The sequence below is a fragment of the Doryrhamphus excisus genome, linkage group LG2, assembly GCF_037039965.1.
Source record: "Doryrhamphus excisus strain RoL-2023G ecotype Guam linkage group LG2, RoL_Dexc_Guam_v1.1, whole genome shotgun sequence".
NCBI lineage: Eukaryota > Metazoa > Chordata > Actinopteri > Syngnathiformes > Syngnathidae > Doryrhamphus > Doryrhamphus excisus.
This window is the reverse complement of record NC_136358.1, coordinates 17,449,200-17,471,836: the sequence shown is the minus strand read 5'-3', so window position 1 is coordinate 17,471,836 and position 22,637 is coordinate 17,449,200. Positions and strand designations below refer to the sequence as shown.

General features: G+C 42.0%; 1 long non-coding RNA gene across 2 annotated transcripts in view; it reads right to left on the bottom strand.

Moving 5' to 3' along the window:
• Window positions 1–22,637, bottom strand: part of LOC144902136 (uncharacterized) — a 55,885-nt gene that overhangs the window by 6,000 nt on the left and 27,248 nt on the right. For both annotated transcript variants that reach the window (XR_013630422.1, XR_013630423.1), the window contains exon 5: window positions 20,586–20,657. This is a non-coding gene — a long non-coding RNA (uncharacterized LOC144902136). The remainder of the gene's footprint in view (window positions 1–20,585; window positions 20,658–22,637) is intronic.

Sequence of the window (22,637 nt, the reverse complement as noted above, 5' to 3'; positions counted from 1 at the left end):
AGTTGACAATACACGCACCCTCCCTAACGGATGTCGTCGCATTACGACTGATGGATGTGCAGATAGGCTTTGGTGCAGGAAGTAGTCGGTGAACAGATGTAGGGTGGCGCATCAGAGAGGGATGGGGTTTGCCCGTGATGGTTTCCACCCCGCGGTGAACAAAATAGCCCTCATATATCCCAGTAATCTGCATTAGCCGTGGAGCACCAGCCAGGAGACAGCACAGAGGGGGATGAGTAATGGGGGCCACTGCTGATTTGGCAGGCCTATATTACACCTCAAAACCCAACTGGCGACAATATGAAATGTTGCAAATGAGCATACGTACGCCTTCAACCTGTATTACACCAATATCATTTCTTTTTTTTTTTCCCCTGTTTAATAGTTCATGTTTTGACTGGTGGCGCATTTTATCCAGCTTGCGTCCCCATTCCCGCCCAGCAGGTTATGGAATGATCAATGACCGAGCGTCGGCTCCTGGGTGTGTATTGCCAGCGGAGAGAGAGAATCTAATGCATTTGACACAGCGGGGTGCTTGTCCTTAAATATCAAAGCCAAAATCGAAGCTGCAAGTTCATTTGCTTTCTTCTCCAGAAACTTTACTTACTTTGGTTTATATTGAAAATCTAACAAAAAGAACCGACCCGAATAGCAGAACCGCGGCTAACTAGCAATACATGAGCATATAAAGACGTACCTTTTAGATGAAGGGATTTAGCGACTTATACTCCAGTGCGACTTATGTATGTTTTTTCTACCTAATTATGCATTTTTGGCCTTGTGCGACTTATACTCCAGTACGACTTATAGTCCAGAAAATACCATATTTTGGAGTATAAGTCGCAGGAACAACCATCCTATGAAAAAAAGTGCGTCTTATAGTCCAGAAAATACAGTAAACCTGCAAAAAATGCAACTTATACTCCAGTGCGACTTATGTATGTTTTTTTCTACATAATTATAAATATTTGGCCTTGTGCGACTTATACTCCAGTGCGACTTATGTATGTTTTTTTCTACCTAATTATGCATTTTTGGCCTTATGCAACTTATACATGTTTTTTTTTTTTTACCTAATTATGCATTTTTGGCGTTGTGCGACTTATACTCCAGTGCGACTTATGTATGTTTTTTTTTTTTAACCTAATTATGCATTTTTGGCGTTGTGCGACTTATACTCCAGTGCTACTTATGTACGTTTTTTTTTTTTACGTAATTATGCATTTTTGGCCTTGTGCGACTTATACTCCAGTGCGACTTATGTATGTTTGTTTTTTTTTTACCTAATTATGCATTTTTGGCCTTGTGCGACTTATACTCCAGTGCGACTTATAGTCCAGAAAATATAGTAATTAATCAAATTAGAAATGAAAATTAACTTGCATTTTATCTATAGAACAATGATATGAATGGAAGTGGGCCTTTTTGTCTGGTGGGTGGAGGCGGGGCCTGTAGCATACATACCACGTGCCAAGGTGACGTACCTTTTAGATGAAGGGATTTAGTTTTTTGGGAGATTGCAAAAAAAAAAATGGCATCCATTAGGATTGGTAATGGTAATGGTAATTGTTTAATTTCATTTGAACATGCATCAGATTACAATTGAATGCATCACATAATCAGTTCACAGTTCCACATGTCCAAAAGGAGTAGGAAGAAGCAAAGCTTATTAAATCCTACCCCTCCATCTGGTACTTTTACAATCAGTAACTGTTACATTTGTTCACTTCCTGCTTTCCTAATATAGTTTAAGTTTTTTTTTTTTAAATCAAAGTTGCAAGTTCATTTGCTTTACTTAGTTTGGTTAGTATTGAAAATCTAACAAAAAAGAGCCGACCCAAATAGCAGAACCGCGGCTAAGTCGCAACACATGAGCATATAAAGACGGAATATCGAGCAGAACAAACAGCGGCTGGCATTAAACTCCTGTAATGGCTTGTAACAGGATATGCTTACATGCTATCTGAAATTAAATCGTAGATATTGCATCCCTCGGGGCCAATCAAGTGGCTCAGTGTAGTCCGCTGAGACGCCTGTTTATGTGTGGCTGTGCATGTGTGCGAAAGTGGCTTCATTTCCTCTCATTATTCAAGGTTTCTCCGCATTCATAGATCGTGGCGCGCTCCTGTTTCTTATTCAGCGATTAACAACGCGGTTATTTTTAGTTTTACGCCACTTTGAATGGAAATTAGTCAGCCCAACCTTCTACCGCTCGATGAAGATATCTCATTTTATCAGCGATGGAGCCTGCAAACGTGGGCATATGGCGGGCATTAAAGTAGCATTATGGGATAATGTGTGACAAAAGCACTTGTACTTTAACCAGATTCCCGGGCAGGCTTTTAAGTGGTGGCGCGTGTACACAGCAGCTGCTTTTCTATTACGGTGGCAACAAAACAGCAAGAGTAGCACTGCTTCAGGTATAATCACCGAGTTCATTTGCTGACATTTTCAAGGACTTTCATTAGAAAAGTCGGTCTTTTTCAAGCTTTATTAAGCTTCGCTTGTGCAAGTCTTTGCATCGTGCAGGTCCCGGTGTCATTAAGGAATTTCATTGGCTTACTTCGACTTGTGCATGGATGCTTCACTTGCAGTAAGCTTTTTGTGTCCTTACCAAAAAAGTGCTTAGCAAAGCACCTTGCGAGCCAGTAAAGCTTAACTAACTGTGATCTGATCTAGATCGGTGCTTCCCAATCAGTGTCGATGTGCTACACTGAGGGTGTCACAAGATCTCAGGTCACGGGATTAAAATGTGAAAAGATTTCTTGTGGGCGTTAAACCTGGGAGGGTATAATTCATTAATCACATAATAATTAATTCATGACTACGTACTGTATTTTCAGGACTATAAGTTGCACTTTTTTTCATAGGTTGGCTGTTCCTGCGACTTGCACTCCAAAATATTGTATTTTCTGGACTATAAGTCGCTCCGGAATATAAGTCGCACAAGGCCAAAAATGCATAATTAGGTAAAAAAAAACATACATAAGATGCACTGGAGTTGTACTTATAGTCCAGAAAATACAGTAATTAATCACATTAGAAATGAAAATTAACTTGCATTTTATCCATAGAACAATGGTATGAATGGAAGTGGACCTTGTTGGCTGGTGGGTGGAGGCGGGGCCACCTTGGCATACACACCACATGCCAAGGTGACGTACCTTTTAGATGAAGGGATTTAGTTTTTTGGAAAAAAATGGCATCCATTAGGATTGGTCATGTGGTAATGGTAATGGTTTAATTTCATTTGAACATGCATCAGATTACAATTGAATGCATCACATAATCAGTTCACAGTTCCACATGTCCAAAAGGAGTAGGAAGAAGCAAAGCTTATTAAACCTACCCCTCCATCTGGTACTTTTACAATCAGTAACTGTTACATTTGTTCACTTCCTGCTTTCCTAAAATAATAATAAAAAATAAGTTTTTAAAAATAATTATTATTTATTTCTTCTTGTTTTATGTTTTATGTTTTATGTTTTATTTTTTATTTTTTTAAATTTTATTTTTTAATCACCTACCGAAGTACAAGGTACAGAGATGGCTGAGGGTGGTTACTATATTATTTCATTTTACTTAAAAAAAAAATTAAAAATCTTGTATCATCTGGTGAAGTGAGTGTTTGGTGACACTCCTGTAATTTCCCTGTGTAGCCACCTGTTGCCATCCATATAAAATGACTTTGCCAGCGTCTTTTCTAATCAAATAAAATGTGTTCTTTGAGCCAATAAAGATTGGGAAACTAATCTACATAATGTGCAAGTACTTTGGCGAAGATTTCCCGTTGTTTCGGGGAAGCAACTCCTCCCACGTAACAGCAACTCTTCCTCTGCAGGCAAAGCTATCTGCATGTCAACAAGTCAGAAGTGATGCGGTGATCTCGGAAAACACAAATCTCAAAAACTTTCAACCCCTGAGGGAGACGGACTTAGCGCCAAGTCTTCAAAACTTTGCAAGAAAACAGAAGACTTGTTTGGGTAGTTGAGACGCTGATCGGATGTAAATAAAGAAAACAGATAATGGTCGAGAAAAAAAAAAAAAAATCAATATCATCCTTTCAAGTCAGTAGCAAATCACCCTTATCAGCCCCGTCCTTCTTGTTCCTCCGCGCCACTTTCATTAATGGTAAAAGGCTCTCTCTCTTTTTCTCTCGCTCGCTCTATCATTGAGTGCGAAGTGAAGGCAATAAAATGCTCATCAGCAAAGGTCTGGAATGATTTTTTTTTCTTTCTTCTTAAATATGACGACATTTTAATGAGGACCGAAGGAGACGGTGCCTCTTTATCAATGCGTGTCAGCAAAAGAACTAATGGCGCTCAAAGAGTCAGGTTAGCTTTTCTGCTCGGACGTAACTCATTACATTTATGTGTCAGCCATTAAAAAAAAAAAAAAAATGCATTATGATGTCTCCTTCCATCTGTCACTCCCGACTGTAGTAGTAGTTTGACCTTTTATTGAAGCGCTTGGCGTTTGCCTCGTCCCTCTCGTGCGTACGTGCCGTGTCATTGATTGGACTTTAATCTGACGACGAGGAAGCCTGTCATGAGAGCGAGCACAAAGAGCAAGCACGCTGCCCAAAAAAAAGGTTGCGTTATTGGACTGGAGGGGGGGGGGGGGGGGGGGGGGTTCGATGAAATTACAGATAAAGTCGGACAAGATGGGCGCTTGAGAGAGAGTTGAGCGAGAGCGCCGATAAATGTGGTGGTACCCCGACCGCTTTATTCAGCAGTTAGGCTGCTTTTCCTGTTTAGTGGAGATTGCATGCCCTTTAAAGAGGGCGACCTCACATCTATGCGATAGATCAGTGGTGTCCAAAGTGCAGGCCCGGGAGCCATTTGCGGCCTGGGGCTCATTATTTACCTGTCTGTGGCATATTCTAAAAATAAAATGGATGAAAGGTTTTAGGCCTGACAGATATAGTGATGAAAAAACATGATTGTCACGTACAGATTGTCATGCAATAACCAAAAATCGTAGATTTTTTTTTAGAGTTTCTTTAAGCTCTTGAAATGGTATGGTAAAGAAAGGCACCCGACATTAACACTCAGCCAATCATAAACGTAGAATGTGCACAAACCGAGGCAAAAATGTGGCGTAAATGTTCAATGTTAACTGAAAAACATGCTCACCGGGGCGGATGCTAACCAAGGTTCCCCTATATAATTATTGCATGATCCGAGAATTTTCATTTTTATTGTTGACGTTTCTTTAAGCTCTTGTACTGGTATGGTAAAGAAAGGCACCCAACAAACCAAGGCAAAACTGTGGCGTAAATGTCCGATGTTAACTGAAAAACAAACTCACTGGGGTGGATGCTAACCAAGGTTCCCCTGAATAATTATTGCATGATCCGAGAATTTTCATTTTTATTGTTGACGTTTCTTTAAGCTCTTGAACCGGTATGGTAAAGAAAGGCACCTGACAAACCGAGGCAAAACTGTGGCATAAATGTTCGATGTTAACTGAAAAACATGCTCACCGAGGCGGACGCTAACCAAGGTTCATCTGTATAATTATTGCATGATCCGAGAATTTTCATTTTTATTGTTGACGTTTCTTAAAGCTCTTGTACCGGTATGGTAAAGAAAGGCACCCGACAAACCTACGCAAAAATGTGGCGTAGATGTTCGATGTTAACTGAAGAACAAACTCACTGGTGTGGATGCTAACCAAGGTTCCCCTGCATAACTATTGCATGATGTGAGAATTTTCACTTTTATTGTTTTATTTAAAAAAAACAGTAGATGTTTCTTTAAGCTCTTGAACTGGAATGGTGAAGAAAGGCACCCGACAAACCGAGGCAAAACTGTGGCATAAATGTTCGATGTTAACTGAAAAACACACTCACTGGGGTGGATGCTAACCAAGGTTCCCCTGTATAATTATTGCATGATGTGAGAATTTTCATTTTTATTGTTTTATATAAAAAGGCAAAACTGTGGTGTAAATGTTTGATGTTAACTGATAAACATGCTCACCAGGGTGGATGCTAACCAAGGTTCCCCTGTATAATTATTGCATGATCCGAGAATTTTCATTTTTATTGTTTTATTAAAAAAAAACAGTAGCTGTTTCTTTAAGCTCTTGAACTGGTATGGTAAAAAATGGCACCCAACAAACCTAGGCAAAACTGTGGCGTAAATGTTCGATGTTAACTGAAAAACATGTTCACCGGGGCGGATGCTGATCCGAGAATTTTCATTTTTATTGTTGATGTTTCTTTAAGCTCTTGAACTGGTATGGTAAAGAAAGGCACCCGACAAACCGAGGCAAAACTGTGGCGTAAATGTTTGATGTTAACTGAAAAACATGCTCACCGGAGCGGATGCTAACCAAGGTTCCCCTGTATAATTATTGCATTGTCTGAGAATTTTGATTTTTATTGTTTTATAAAAAAAAAGAGTAACTGTAACACATATTATTTATCTATTTTTACTACGAAAACCAGAACTATTTAGTTGTTAGTGATTAGTAAGAACTCTAAACCGGATTGACTTTCTTTTGGCCTTTTCCTGAGTCGCCACAGCGGATCTTAATGAAGAAAAACCGAAGAAGCCCCTTGTTGGAAAGAGAGTGCCTGCTATAAATAACTGCCGTGAAAGGTGAATATTTAACAGGCAGAATGTAACTGGAAGCTAATGACTCGAAGCAAAAAAGATATGTTGTGATAGTGGGAACGATGCGTCCCTCATTACATGGCGTTATATAATGTGCTGGCTGTGATATGCCTATTACCCATTATACACACTACATTGCTTCATATTTTTAATGGGACTTTTACAGCGTTTTATGAACCCTCTTCAGCGACCGCTCGGACTCGGACTGACTTTTTTCCGCCCAAGGTCAAGACAAAGGCAAGCTGGAGCAGGAGAGCCCCCCTGCCCAGCAGACGCTAAACAAAACCACTTATCTGCCTCCTTCCTTTAACCATACAAGGTCGGATACGCCTCCACAATTAGCATGCAGCCTGTGGCATGGCCTGTCTGGCAGGGGACGCACGAGCGTGGCGCGCTCCTAATGACATGCCAGTCAGGGAGGGTGCCTCCGGGAGTGGTAAAGTTAAAGCAGAAAAAAACTCCAGGGTGTTTTTTTTTTTTTTCAACAAATCTCATGGGCCATATAGAAAAGACAGGAGGACACACTTTAATGCAACACCTCGTGTTGTTGATTACCAACCACGGCGTCAATTAATGTCAATGCTTAGCCATTCATGAAAGAACTGCCATTTTTGTGTTAGAGATTCCTGGGATCGGCTCGGAACGTATTTCTGAAATGACAACAGTCAGATAATAATTCCAGAATCAATCCCAAGAAGTATGCATTTCAGTATGTGGAATCAAACTATGGAATGGATTGAGTAAGGACCTCAAACAATGCACAACGATGAGCCAATTCAAGAAACAATACAAGCAGTTGATGTTTGCTAAATACAAGGATGAAGAGTCTTCAACCAGTCATGATGTGCTATATATATATGTATATTACTATATTGACAGTTACTATGGTACCCATTATGTTATTGTATGTTATTGTATGGTCATATCACCTCGGTGCCGAAAAAAAAATAACAAACAAAAAAAACTTAAACTATATTAGGAAAGCAGGAAGTGAACAAATGTAAAAGTTACTGATTGTAAAAGTACCAGATGGAGGGGTAGGACTTAATAAGCTTTGCTTCTTCTTCCGGCAAAATTATTCCGTAATTAATTAATTAATTTTTAATGCTAGGTACGACCCTAGTAATAAAACATTTTTTTTTTCATATATCAATAAATTATATTAATAATTAATAATAAATAAATTGTAAATATATACTAAATATATATATGGTCATATCACCTCGTACTTTGGTACGTAACAAAAAAAATAAAATAAAAATTAATAAAATAAATAAATACATTATAATAGGAAAGCAGGAAGTGAACAAATGTAACAATTACTGATTGTAAAAGTATCAGATGGAGGGGTAGGACTTAATAAGCTTTGCTTCTTCTTCCGGCAAAATTATTCCGTAATTAATTAATTAATTTTTTAATGCTAGGTACGACCCTACTAATAAAACACAATTTTTTCATATATCAATAAATTATATTCATAATTAATAATAAACAAATAGTAAATATATACTAAATATATATATGGTCATATCACCTCGTACTTCGGTACGTGACAAAAAAATAAAATAAAAAAATAAAAATTAATAAAATAAATAAATACCTTATAGTAGGAAAGCGGGAAGTGAACAAATGTAACAGTTACTGATTGTAAAAGTACCAGATGGAGGGGTAGGATTTAATAAGCTTTGCTTCTTCCTACTCCTTTTGGACATGTGGAACTGTGAACTGATTATGTGATGCATTCAATTGTAATCTGATGCATGTTCAAATGAAATTAAACCATTACCATTACCAAAAACTTAATCACTGAAATTTTTGTGTCATAGATTCCTGTGTTTAGCCTCGGATCGTATTTCTGAAATGACAACAGTCGCATAAGAATTCCAGAATCAATCCCAAGAAAGGCTACTTTTGTACAAACTTAATCACAGTCCTGCTCATGAATGCAACACTTCCGACACGGGAGCAACACATTCCCAGGGTACGCAATCCAGGACGTAATTACAATTCTCCACAGACATAATTGGGAAAACAAATTAGCATGAGGTAAATGTAATTTCCACTTGACAGCATTGGAAATTTCACCTCTGAGCCGCCGTGGTTTGAGACGCGGTGCGCAAGGATGCGCAAAAGTTGCACGCATGATCACCGCTAACAAATCCAATCAAGGACGAATAATGTTAGACGGAAAGTCAAATAAATCTAAACCAATCTGGTTATGTGTGTATGCTTTTCAACATCAGTAAACCCTGGAGTAGTAGAATATAAGGGAAGCTAATAGGCTAACATACTCATTCATTCATTCGTTTTCTACCGCTTATCCTCACAAGGGTCGCGGGGGGTGCTGGAGCGTATCCCAGCTGTCTTCGGGTGAGAGGCGGGGTACACCCTGGACTGGTGGCCAGCCAATCACAGGGCACATATAGACAAACAACCATTCACACTCACATTCATACCTATGGACAATTTGGAGTCGCCAATTAACCTAGCATGTTTTTGGAATGTGGGAGGAAACAGGAGTACCCGGAGAAAACCCACACACGCACGAGGAGAACATGCAAACTCCACACAGAGATGGCCGAGGGTGGAATTGAACCCTGGTCTCCTAGCTGTGAGGTCTGCGCGCTAACCACTAACATACTGAATGTTAGTATTTTGCTGCACTACAGTACAGATGCAGCTAACACTCATCTTTGTCATGTGTTCATACGCCATACCAAAAATGATCATAGATGGCGTAAAACATCCCTGGGGGGGGGGCGTAACGGCGTGAAGCAGCGACACGCTTCACAAAGCTTCTGTGCCCGCTAATGGCCCCTGTTTTTTTTGTAATGGCATCCGTATAGCTCCGCTTGACGGGCTGCCAAAGGGGGTGTTGTGTTATTGCGGAGCCAATCACCCACTAAGTATTTGCTGGCTTCTATTTCCTTGCTGCTAATGTGCGAGCCTCCCCGATGCCACGGTTAAATCGACTCTTAACGCCTGACTTGACACCATGCGGCGCCGCAGAATCCCAAAGATGCATTTTTGTCGAGGGGTCCGCTGAACATCCCTGTTGCTATGGTTACGTTTATCGGCACGGACGCGGTCGGGCGTGGGTTATGATGGTTCTACTGCAACCCTAAATCACTACAAGTGATGGCGGATGGCGATTAGAATGATGGCGCTGACGTGACCTTTGCAAGGGTGCTGGTAAGACGGTGATTGCTCACTTTAATGCGACTTTAGATCTTCGCTGTCGGAAGGTGTGAAGATGTCTGGTGTCAGTTTGTGGTGGATTTTTTAAATGGAGAGACAGGAAATACAAGCAGATTCGACATCTGTTCAAAATGAATGTTCAATGTTAACTGAAAAACTTGTTCACCAGGGCGGATGCTAACCAAGGTTCTCCTGTATAATTATTGCATGATCCGAGAATTTTCATTTTTATTGTTTTAGAAAAAAAAACAGGAACTGTTTCTTTAAGCTTTTCAACTGGTATGGTAAAAAAAGACACCTGACAAACCGAGGCAAAACTGTGGCATAAATGTTTGATGTTAACTGAAAAATTTGCTCACCAGGGCGGACGCTAACCAAGGTTCCTCTGTATAATTATTGCATGATCCGAGAATTTTCATTTTTATTGTTTTATAAAAAAAAAAAAACAGTAGCAGAAAAACTTGCTCACCGGGGTGGATGCTAACCAAGGTTCCCCTGTATAATTATTGCATGATCCGAGAATTTTCATTTTTATTGCTTTATATAAAAAAGAAAACCTGTTAGTAGCTGTTTCTTTAAGCTCATGTACTGGTATATGGTAAAGAAAAGGCACCCGACAATCCGAGGCAAAACTGTGCTGTAAATGTTCAATGTTAACTGAAAAACATGCTCACCAGGGCGGACGCTAACCAAGGTTCCTCTGTATAATTATTGCATGATCTGAGAATTTTCATTTTTATTGTTGATGTTTCTTTAAGCTCTTGAACTGGTATGGTAAAGAAAGGCACCCGACAAACCGAGGCAAAACTGTGGCGTAAATGTTCGATGTTAACTGAAAAACATGCTCACCGGGGCGGACGCTAACCAAGGTTCCTCTGTATAATTATTGCATGATCAGAGAATTTTCATTTTTATTGTTGATGTTTCTTTAAGCTCTTGAATTGGTATGGTAAAGAATGGCACCTGACAAACCAAGGCAAAACTGTGGCCTAAATGTTCAATGTTAACTGAAAAACATGCTCACCGGGGCGGACGCTAACCAAGGTTCCCCTGTATAATTATTGCATGATCCGAGAATTTTCATTTTTATTGTTTTATAAAAAAAAAACACCTTTTGAACTGCTATGGTAAAGAAAGGCACCCGACAAACCGAGTCAAAACTGTTCGATGTTAACTGAAAAACATGCTCACCGGGGCGGATGCTAACCAAGGTTCCCTTGTATAATTATTGCATGATCCGAGAATTTTCATTTTTATTGTTTTATTAAAAAAAACAGCTTTTGAACTGCTATGGTAAAGAAAGGCACCCAACAAACCGAGTCAAAACTGTTTGATGATAACTGAAAAACATGCTCACTGGGGCGGACGCTAATCAAGGTTCCTATGTATAATTATTGCATGATCCGAAAATTTTCATTTTTATTGTTTTATAAAAAAAAAACAGCTTTTGAACTGCTATGGTAAAGAAAGGCACCCGACAAACCGAGTCAAAACTGTTCGATGTTAACTGGAAAACATGCTCACCGGCGCGGACGCTAACCAAGGTTCCCCTGTATAATTATTGCATGATCCGAGAATTTTCATTTTTATTGTTTTATTAAAAAAAAACAGCTTTTGAACTGCTATGGTAAAAAAAGGCACCCGACAAACTGACACTAACCAAGGTTCCCGTAGTTCCAAGGATGGAAGGAGAACCATCATACTTGCTTGCACGCAAAACAAAAGCATAAAAACCCAACAACTTGTGACTCCGCAAACGCTCCACGGAAACGAGTTATATGTGCATGGCGAGCGAGGAACCCCAGCCACACTATGCGACCCGTTATCGTCCAACACAGCTGTTTCTCAGCCTTCTCCACGGCGTTCCTGTTCTCCACATCCATCAAAGAAACGCATCTTGGGAGACTGAGAGAACAGTAACCAGAGCCAAACCCACCATCTGCCGTCATTTAGAAAAATAAATGACAGGCCCCCCAAACCTCACGGGAGCCCATCTCATTCCTCTGCCAACATCGCTACTGTGACGGGTATAGCGCCCGTCACCCAGCCTCTTCGCCTTTTCCCTGAAATCCATGTGCGAGACCCCTTGTGTGCTGGAGTGTGACTCCAAGAGAATCTTGGAGTGGATTTGGTCTGCGAAGCACAGCCGTTTACTCAGAGGAGCCGGCAGGTGGAACAGCGTTCTGGAACCGGCTGTCTCCCGACTGATTAGAGGATCCAACGCGTTTGTTTGAGGACCTGCCTGAGGATTTGGCTGGACAGCAGATCGCCGTACACTTTATTTGATTAGAAGAAGATGGGAGTTTACGACCTGTCCTCGGGCATCCCTCCATCATCGTACGGCTAATTGGTATTTTATAAACAATGTTTGCAAAGTCCACTCCGTAGGGGCAACAACGCAGTAATTCAGCACGTGTCCCGAGGTGCATATTAAGGAAAATGAAGTACTTAACTAAAGAAAATGAATAATACAAGTACACGCCGCACGTGATGGAAGAGCCGCCAGAGCCATAAAATAAAACACATAGCCGCCATCAACCCACATGTAATTTTCCTGAGACAGGAGTAGAAGAAGAAGAGTACTACTTCAGCCGGGTGCTTGTACGTGACAGCTAATATAAGTTTGCTCCCATAACTGAGACGGGAGGTGGACTTTATTAATTTCATGGATCTGGAAAATGAGCCGTGGTGATAAGGATATCGCTCTCTTATCTGGGGATGGCAGCGCCGTAATTAAGCCGATAGCCGGCGATGATGAGGAAGTCGTGTGAATAAAGACTAGGAGACATGAAGGCGGGTTTTTTTTTAGGTCTGGGTTTACCACAGGGACTATTAGATTGGCACTTAATTGCCACTTTTGCTATTTATAGAACAGGAGGTTTTCTTGTAAGGTGGGCGACACCTGCTTTGTACGTTTTTCCATTGACCTTCTTCTCCTGGTCAAGGTCAGGTTGTAGAATGTTTATGGTGAGATGCTAGGAGGTTAAGTCTCAGGGGCAAACGGCAGGTGGGATTGAAAGAGAAAATGAAAATGATTAAATTAGATTAAATTAGATTAAAATGGCTTCGAGTTGGAAAAATAGCTTCTACCGATTAGTACGCACAAATCATTCTTTTATCGCGCTCTAAAAAACAGCGCTCTGTACCTTACGGTTGCTCAGTAACTCTTCTTCTCTATTGGTCTGGCTCGACAAAGCAGGTAAATGACACTGCCCCCTATGGCCAACCTCTGAATTGCAGCTCACAACCACACACAGTACTACCATCATCTGAAAGTGTCTTCAGTCCATTTATTTACTCTCCTCCCCTTTAAGCCTCTTTATCCACCAACACAAATGTGGATCTTTACTTTTGACAAGTAATTTGAAGGACATTGTTATGGTCCAGGCTGCACGGCGGTCGAGTGGTTAGCGCGCAGACGTCACAGCTAGGAGACTGGGTTCAATCCCACCCTCGGCTATGTCTGTGTGGAGTTGCGTGGGTTTTCTGTGGGTACTCCAGTTTCCTCCCACATTCCAAAAACATGCTAGGTTAATTGGCGACTCCAAATTGTCCAAATTATTTCCTAGCTAGCCTTTTGAGTGTTAAGCTGCTGTGTGATGAGTTTTGCGTTTGTTGGAAGACGACATTGTGATGCAGACTGTTCTACTGGTCAATGACATCCTGCAATTTCCAACGGGTTAACATTGTAGATGTCGAGTGGTTAGCGCGCAGACTTCACAGCTAGGAGATCCAGGTTCAATTCCACCCTCGGCCATCTCTGTGTGGAATTTGCATGTTCTTCCCGGTGCATTGGTGAGTTTTCTCCAGGTACTCCGGTTTCCTCCCACATTCCAAAAACATGCTAGGTTAATTGGCGGCTCCAAATTGTGAGTGTGAATGGTTGTTTGTCTAGTATATGTGCCCTGTGATTGGCTGGCCACCAGTCCAGGGTGTACCCCGCCTCTCCCCCGAAGACAGCTGGGATAGGCTCCAGCAACCCCCCGCGACCCTTGTGAGGATAAGCAGTAGAAAATGAATGAATGAAATGGACCGAAGGTACTTTCACATGATGGTAGTACTGTGTATGGTTGTGAGCTGCAAATCAGGGGTTGGCCATAGGGGGCAGTGGCATTTGCCTGCTTTGTAGAGCCAGTCCAAGAGAGAAAAAGAGTTGCCGAGCCGTGTTGGCCTTGCCGTAAGGTACAGAGTGCTGTTTTTTAGAGGGCGATAAAAGGATGATTTGTGCACAGTCATCCCGCCTCGTTGCCATCCCACCGACATTACAATATTTCATTCTCTTATCAAACAGAGCCGCTGCGGTAATTTTGTTGTGTGTCTTTGACTACAATGACAATAAACAAATGCGATGACAACTCCACCCACTCACCGCATTGCCGAGTCATCTTTGACAGTAAACACACCTTTTCCCGATACATTAAAGCAGTCACTATAACAGCTTTTTTCACCCACCTCAAGGACATCGCCCACTTTGGCCCCACTTGCTCTTTCCCTCAGTTATGCCTTCGTCACATCCGGCGTCGACAAATATACACCCATCAATCATCTTAACTCAAGTCTCTACCACCCGCCTCCTCACCCACAACCGCATCCGATTGACAATTCTCTTACTCAACAATGAAGCGCTCCCTAACCAGGCCCCTTTCTTACCTTTAAGACTTGCTACGCCCCTTCCTGTGTAATCAAAAATTAACAATACTGTATAAATAAATAATAAATAATATGAATAATTTATAACTGTAATTGTAACTGTATAAATAATAAAGAAATAATTTAAAAAAAACAATACGGCACTACAAAAACACACTCCTCACTGTTATGTACAATAAGCTTCAAAATGTGCAATATGGGACTTATGTGAAATAGATTCAAGTGAAACTGTGTGCAATACATTTTGTTACTGTATAGGTTATTGTTTTCGATGTACATACATATATTTACATTTATTCTAAACAGTACCTGTCACTTTTATATTTATATTCTTATTCTTAGTTTTATTTTTATTCTTTTTCCGTTATTTTTATTTTTACGTACTACAAAATGCACCGTGGAGTTGCATCACGAGGTGTATGAACAACAATGATAAATCGTGTGCCATATTGTGCGCTATATGGAAAAATTGTGGCGTAAGGCAAAACTGTGGCGTAAATGTTGGATGTTAACTGAAAAACATGCTCACCGGGGCGGACGCTAACCAAGGTTCCCATGTATAAGAAAGGCACCCGACAAACCTAGTCAAAACTGAGGCGTAAATGTTCGATGTTAACTGAAAAACATGCTCACCGGGGCCGATGCTAACCAAGGTTCCCCTGTATAATTATTGCATGATCCGAGAATTTTCATTTTTGTTGTTTTATTTTAAAAAAAAACAGTAGCTGTTTCTTTAAGATCTTGTACCGGTATGGTAAAGAAAGGCACCCTACAAATCTAGGCAAAACTGTTAGATGTTAACTGAAAAACATGCTCACTGGGGCGGACGCTAACCAAGGTTCCCCTGTATATTTATTGCATGATCCGAGAATTTTCATTTTTATTGTTTTATGAAAAAAACGAACAAACAGTAGCTGTTTCTTTAAGCTCTTGTACTGGTATGGTAAAGAAAGGCACCCGACAAATCTAGGCAAAACTGTTCGATGTTAACTGAAAAACATGCTCACCGTGGCGTAGCTAACCAAGGTTCCCTTGTATAATTAGCAAAAAAGCCACAAATCACCATGCATGTCCACGTCAGCTTAAACAGGGACTGTTTGCTACTACTACTACTAATAATAATAATAATAGCGTAGATGAGTTGGCGACATAAGCAAGTAGTACAAGTTAGCCCAAGCTAGTGGAGCTACTGTGTAGGATAAGTGACTTGAAGCGACAACACTCCTCCTCCGTCGGGAGCAGTTAGCTTGCACTACAGGGACTTTAAATTGCCTGTCCGCCGACATGAGGCGGCACAAGTCAAAATTAATAAAGGCCTTTGCGCCGGGTAGATATGAGAGTATTCTGCCATAGCCGTGACACCTTCCTGTGTAAACATCCCAGCCTGGTGTGTCAGGGGCTGCAAATAAGCAAAAGCCCGCTTGTAAAATTCTAACCCCTGCTCCTCGGCGGCTAGACGCGAGGGAGAATAGAGTGTTATCACCCTGCTTGACACACTCCTGTGTTTTCTCCCAGGATCCTTGGAGCTTTATCGCGCCAGCATTTCATTCCATTATCCCGAGCACACCGGGACTGTCCTCGGAGCGAGGGAATGAGATGGCTTGTCAGGGTCGCAGAACAAAGAGGGAGCATGTCGAGCAGAGGATTAGACCGGGAGAGGCGGCGGCAGTGGGGGGAAAAGAAGATGCGGGATGAAAGGGAACGTAAGGGATGGAAGCTGGGATGGAAGTGAAACTACCTTATTCTTTAGGTCCCCCCTTTGGTGCCTGGTAATTGGGCTTGGGGTTTTCCTTTAGTCTTGCATCACAAGATGCTCTAATTCATTGCTAATGTTTACTTTATTTACAACACATTCAAGTACATTCCGCTCTTAGACTTTCAACATGTGGCGTATATGTTTTTCAGTTCCTTGTTCGATCCCTTCAATTATACTGGAAATTGATGCACTAAATATTTGTGGAATAACAGTTTGATGATGTTTGAGCATTTAAAACGTCCGGAAAGTGCTCCAAATAGCCAAAATACTCTTTCCGTGTGTCTATGCTTTCTATATATTCAGTATGTGGAATGGAACTATGGAATGGATTGAGTAAGGACCTCAAACAATGCACAACGATGAGCCAATTCAAGAAACAATACAAGCAGTTGGTCATATCACCTCGTACTTCGGTATGTGACAAAAATAAAATGTAAAAAAAATTTTTAGAATGAAAAAAATAAATAAATAAAAAAATAAATAAAAAAACATTAAAAAAAAAACTTAAACTATATTAGGAAAGCAGGAAGTGAACAAATGTAACAGTTACTGATTGTAAAAGTACCAGATTGAGGGGTAGGATTTAATAAGCTTTGCTTCTTCCTACTCCTTTTGGACATGTGGAACTGTGAACTGATTATGTGATGCATTCAATTGTAATCTGATGCATGTTCAAATGAAATTAAACCATTACCATTACTATAATTTAGGCCTACTCCATCTTTGGCGTCCCCCCCACTCGATCTGCGATTTAGTTCAAAACACTTTAAGAAAAAGTTGAATTAATAACAATTACGGTTAGCGCGCAGACCTCGCATCTAGGAGATCGGAGTTCAATTCCACCCTCGGCCATCTCGTGCACGAGTGGGTTTTCTCCGGGTACTCCGGTTTCCTCCCACATTCCAAAAACATGCTAGGTTAATTGGCGACTCCAAATTGTCCATAGGTATGAATGTGAGTGTGAATGGTTGTTTGTCTATATGTGCCCTGTGATTGGCTGCATGGCCACCAGTCCAGGGTCTACCCCGCCTCTCTCGCCCGAAAACAGCTGGGATAGGCTCCACCACCCCCCCACGACACTCGTGAGGATAAGCGGTAGAAAATGAATGAATGAATGTACAAATTACTGTTTACGTTGTACATTGTTCATATTTGATGTCATCTATTTATTCTCCACATTATTATTTTCATTCATTCATTCATTTTCTACAGCTTTTCCTCACGAGGGTCGCAGGGGGTGCTGGAGCCTATCCCAGCTGTCTTCGGGCGAGAGGCGGGGTACACCCTGGACTGGTCGCCACCCAATCACAGGGCACACATTATTATTTATTATTTATTATTATTCCGGAGCCAGGCAACGACATTTTGTTGGCAATTTCACTGCTGTGTTATTGTGCAATGACAATAAAGGACCTTTATCTATCTATCTATGCATCCATCCATCCATCCATCCATCTCTATACCATACTTTCACAATATGGACAAGTTATATGAGTAAAAATACAAATACCACCAAATACACTTTGAATTTCTGTCTTTTGTTAAATAAAATGTCTCTTTTTGAATGAAGGAATGTGTCATAATTATTACCACAATAGCTGATAACAATCTAGAACAAAACTAGTTGATTAAACGAGTCGAGGGTTACTCGACTATGAAAATAAGTCACGAGTTTCCGCCCTACTTAAATGGAAGTGATGCAAAAATCCTACAGTGCGCCCTAAAAGCTATAAGGCGCAGCACGGCAACCCCAAGATCCCACACTTCATTACACATCCAGCCATCTTTGACGGGAGTAAATCGATGCTGGATAATAGCTGGCACCCCCACCCCTTTTTCTCCTCTACCAGCACCCCCCCGCCCCCCCCCATTCAAAACATCTTCCTATCGTCCCATCACTCCTTTTGTTTTCATGCAGCCTGACATTCTTGCATCATTCTCTCTCGAACAATTTCTCTTGCACCTAATTTTCCCTCTCCTCTCTTTTTCCTTTCCATCTCACCTGTCCGCTTTCATCACGCGTGTGAACCTCGCCTCTTATCAGGTGCCTTTAATAGCGTGGTGGTATACAACATGTCTGTTGTGATCACTGACAGCTTGGCTATGTTGACAGCAGCAGGGATAATAAGCTCGTTTTCTGTGTCCGGCCTGCTTCCTATAATTTAGGCCTTACCCCCCCTCCCCCCGTCCCCCCCTCCTCCTTGTCTCTGGGGAAGGATGCGTTATTACTCTGCCGGGGACCGGCCGCTGGTGTTTAAGAATTCCATTTCATTAAGGGTGTCGCTTTTCATGTGACTCTAAAGAAGCTCCTCTCTACAATTCGGATGAGGAAGGAGGTGGGGTGTTTAAAAAAAAAAAAAAAGGCGCTGAGACGGTTTGAGAAGTTTTAGCAATTCTTCAAACCAGCTTTGGAAATAATTTACGATGCTTAATGGCCCGCTGCGGGCTTGTTGCATACAATTAAAGCTGTAATCCATTACAGGGAGAAAAAAAAAACAACAAAAAAAAGCCAAATAAGCCTGTCATAGCTACTTTATTCATATTTAGAAGAGTGAAAACCATTTGAAATCAATAACCCATGTCGCTGCTGGACTTTGCTCAACAAAATGGTCCCAAGGGACAAAATAAATGCTTATTTGTTTATTAAATTAAATTCCGTTTAATACTTTCAGCAAGGAAAACAGAAAACTTGTAATACTTTTTAACAAAGCACCGTAGCTCTATATACGGTTTGTACAAATAACAACCATAAAAACTAGTACTCAAAAATACTGAATTATTAATAATTACGTCCACAACAACAACTCCTGTGTGAAGAATTTTTTTGGTGACTAAACAATAATGATGGCGGCTTTGGAGATGAGAAAGTGAGGAGTGGCTGCATGAAATATTCAGAACCAAGCGAGGCTAAAGCTATTGGAGGAAGACAGCTTAGAGAGATAAAAAAAAAAAAAAAAAGCTGAGCATACGCCCCTGCAATATTTTCTCCTATTCTGCGGCTTGAATCACAATCACTGTAAATTATTTTGCAGACTATGCAATGCAACAAAAGGGGAGGAAATGGAATATATATCACACAAGGATTATGAAAATTCATTCATTCATTCATTTTCTACCGCTTTTTCCTCACGAGGGTCGCGGGGGTGCTGGAGCCTATCCCAGCTGTCTTTGAGCGAGAGTGGCGTAGTACACCCTGGACTGGTGGCCAGCCAATCACAGGGCACATATAGACAAACAACCATTCACACTCACATTCACTTGATTCATTAATTCATCTTCTCATATATTACAAGTTGCACCATGGAGATCAGGGGTGTCCAAACTACAGCCTGAGGGTCATTTGCGGCTAAACGGAAAAAAAAAATCCAGCATTCATTCATTCATTCATTTTCTAACGCTTTTCCTCACGAGGGTCGCTGGGGTGCTGGAGCCTATCCCAGCTGTCTTCGGGCGAGAGGCGGGGTACACCCTGGACTGCTGGCCAGCCAATCACGGGGCACATATAGACAAACAACCATTCACACTCACATTCATAACTATGGACAATTTGGAGTCGCTAATTAACCTAGCATGTTTTTGGAATGTGGGAAAAGTTTTCTCCGGAGTACCTGGAGAAAACCCATGCATGAACATGAAAACTCCACACAGAGATGGCCGACGGTGGGATTGAACTCGGGTCTCCTAGCTGTGAGGTCAGCACGCTAACCACTGGACCGCCATGCAGGCCCTAATTTTATTATATTTTATTTATTTATTTTTTTAATTCATTCATTTATTTTCCTCACGATGTCGCGGGGGTGCTGGAGCACCCCAGGGGGAACCCCAGGGGTGTCCAAACTACAGCATGAGGGTCATTTGCGGCTTAACGGGGAAAAAAAATCCAGCATTCATTCATTCATTTTCTACTGCTTTTCCTCACAAGGGTGCGGGGGTGCTGGAGCCTATCCCAGCTATCTTCGGGGTACACCCTGGACTGGTGGCCAGCCAATCACAGGGCACATATAGACAAACAACCATTCACACTCACATTCATACCTATGGACAATTTGGAGTCGCCAATTAACCTAGCATGTTTTTGGAATGTGGGAGGAAACCGGAGTACCCGGAGAAAACCCACGCTTATGAAAATATCATAAAAATACATTGGGAGTTGTTTCATGTTAAACTTGCTCAAGGGTGCTGCAACTTTTTGTCTATTTTGAGTGACCCTATAAGAAGTAAAGTTTCCGGATACTAGAAGTCCATTAACTCAGTAGTTATCACATGCAGACATCATTTTTTTTGGGAGGGGGGTGTGTGTGTGTGTGGCTAAACCCATTCCTATCAGTCGGGGGCTCGTGTGATGAGCAGTGTATTACCTCGTTTACCTCATGGAGGCTGGGGCCACGCTGGGCTCTTATAGCTGGAGGCTACATCGCTGCATGGGCCGTCTGCAATAAGAGGAAGAAAAATGGAGAAATTTGATCATTTGGGGCTATAAATGACAGCAGGGACGCCGACGCAGGTTAAAAACATCACTCGCCCGTCAATTCCAATCATGAGCAGTCCCAATTAAACGTGACACGGTTGCTATCCTGTCATATGACTTCACTCCACTTGGGGCGGTAGTGAGGAGTCAGACTGGGACCGTAAATTCACAAACGACTTCCCTCCGTGGCTCAGGTGGTCAAGTGGTGTATCTTTTTATTGGAAGATTGCTTGTTCGATCCCCCTGGCTCCTACAGAGAAGCTCGCTCTTGAACATGACACTGAATGGCGAAATTGCTCCATGGATAAGTTGGATGGGGGCCATGCTTGGCGGACTCCATCAGTGGATGAAAGTAAAGGGCGGCAGGCGGGGGCAAATGACTTAGAGTTATATTCTATTCATGACTTCATGTTATTCATTCATTCATTTTCTACCGCTTATCCTCATGAGGGTCGCAGGGGGTGCTGGAGCCTATCCCAGCTGTCTTCGTACACCCTGGACTGGTGGCCAGCCAATCACAGGGCAGATATAGACAAACAACCATTCACACTCACATTCACTTGACATTATCTTCTCATATATTACAAATTGCACCATGGAGATCAGGGGTGTCCAAACTACGGCCTGAGGGTCATTTGCGGTCAACGGGACATTGTAGAAATGAAATCAAACCCCAAAAATCTAGCATTCATTCATTCATTTTCTACCGCTTATCCTCAAGAGGGTCGCGGGCGGGTGCTGGAGCCTATCCCAGCTGTCTTCGGGCGAGAGGCGGGGTACACCCTGAACTGGTGGCCAGCCAATCACAGGGCACATATAGACAAACCATTCACACTCACATTCATACCTATGGACAATTTGGAGTCACTAAATTGTCCTAGCATGTTTTTGGAATGTGGGAGGAAACCGGAGTACCCGGGGAAAACCCACGCATGCACGGGGAGAACTCCACACAAAGATGGCCGAGGGTGGAATTGAACCCTGGTCTCCTAGTTGTGAGGTCTGCGTGCTAAACACTTCAAAATCCATCAAAAAAGGCAAAATGTAAAGAGAAGAAGCTGAGAGACAACTAGATATGAAGTTTTTTCCAGCCCCCCCCCCCAAAAAAAAAATATAAAAATGACAAAGTGCCCCCCCCCCCCACCCCTTTCTCTTTTGATTTTCGGTATGCAGCCCCCGGTGAAAAAAAAATCTGGACACCTCCGATGCGGATGCAAACACTGCGGCACCAGCTGCTCTCTGCAGCAACACCATTAAGACTGGAGGAGGTGGCACTCGTCGAAAGGGGGCTAGGGGGATGGGGATGGGGGGGGTCTGTATCCAGTGTTGCATTGCTGGACCGCCTCAACATCTGCGCACCCCTTGAAAAAAATAAATAAATTTTTTTACCCTCTTCCCTTTATTTATATTTACCACACCCTACTTCGTTCATTCCAAAAGGTGAGAAAGAGATGCAATGGGGAGAAATACCCCCCCCCCCCCAATTTGACCCCCCCCTTACAACTTTTCTTCAGGGCCTTCTTATAAACCAACCATCTATCTCCATTATGCCCCCGAAATTGCTATTTGTCGCTTTGCGGGGAAGAAATAATCAATATGTCTTGTGGGGGCAGCGAGCGCATTAGAGGAAGCAAATTGATGTCTCTCGCCCCAGCGCTCCTCACTCTGCACACTGCAGCACAGCTAATGGGAAGCCTCGCTAGCTGCCAGACAGGGTCCCAACCAGCGTGGATGTGTATGTGTGTGTATGTGTGTGTGTGCGTGTGTGCGTACCAGCCAGTGGTCAGGCAATAGGTAATTTGTTAATGCAAAGTGAATGCCAGCGTTTGCTTGTGCGGCGCCTCAGTCGACGTGTGTACTTGTGTGTGTACTTGTGTGTGTGTTGTTGCCGCCTTATCTGCTCCAGCCATCCGGCTTTAGGTCTTTGGGCTGTCAGAGAGAG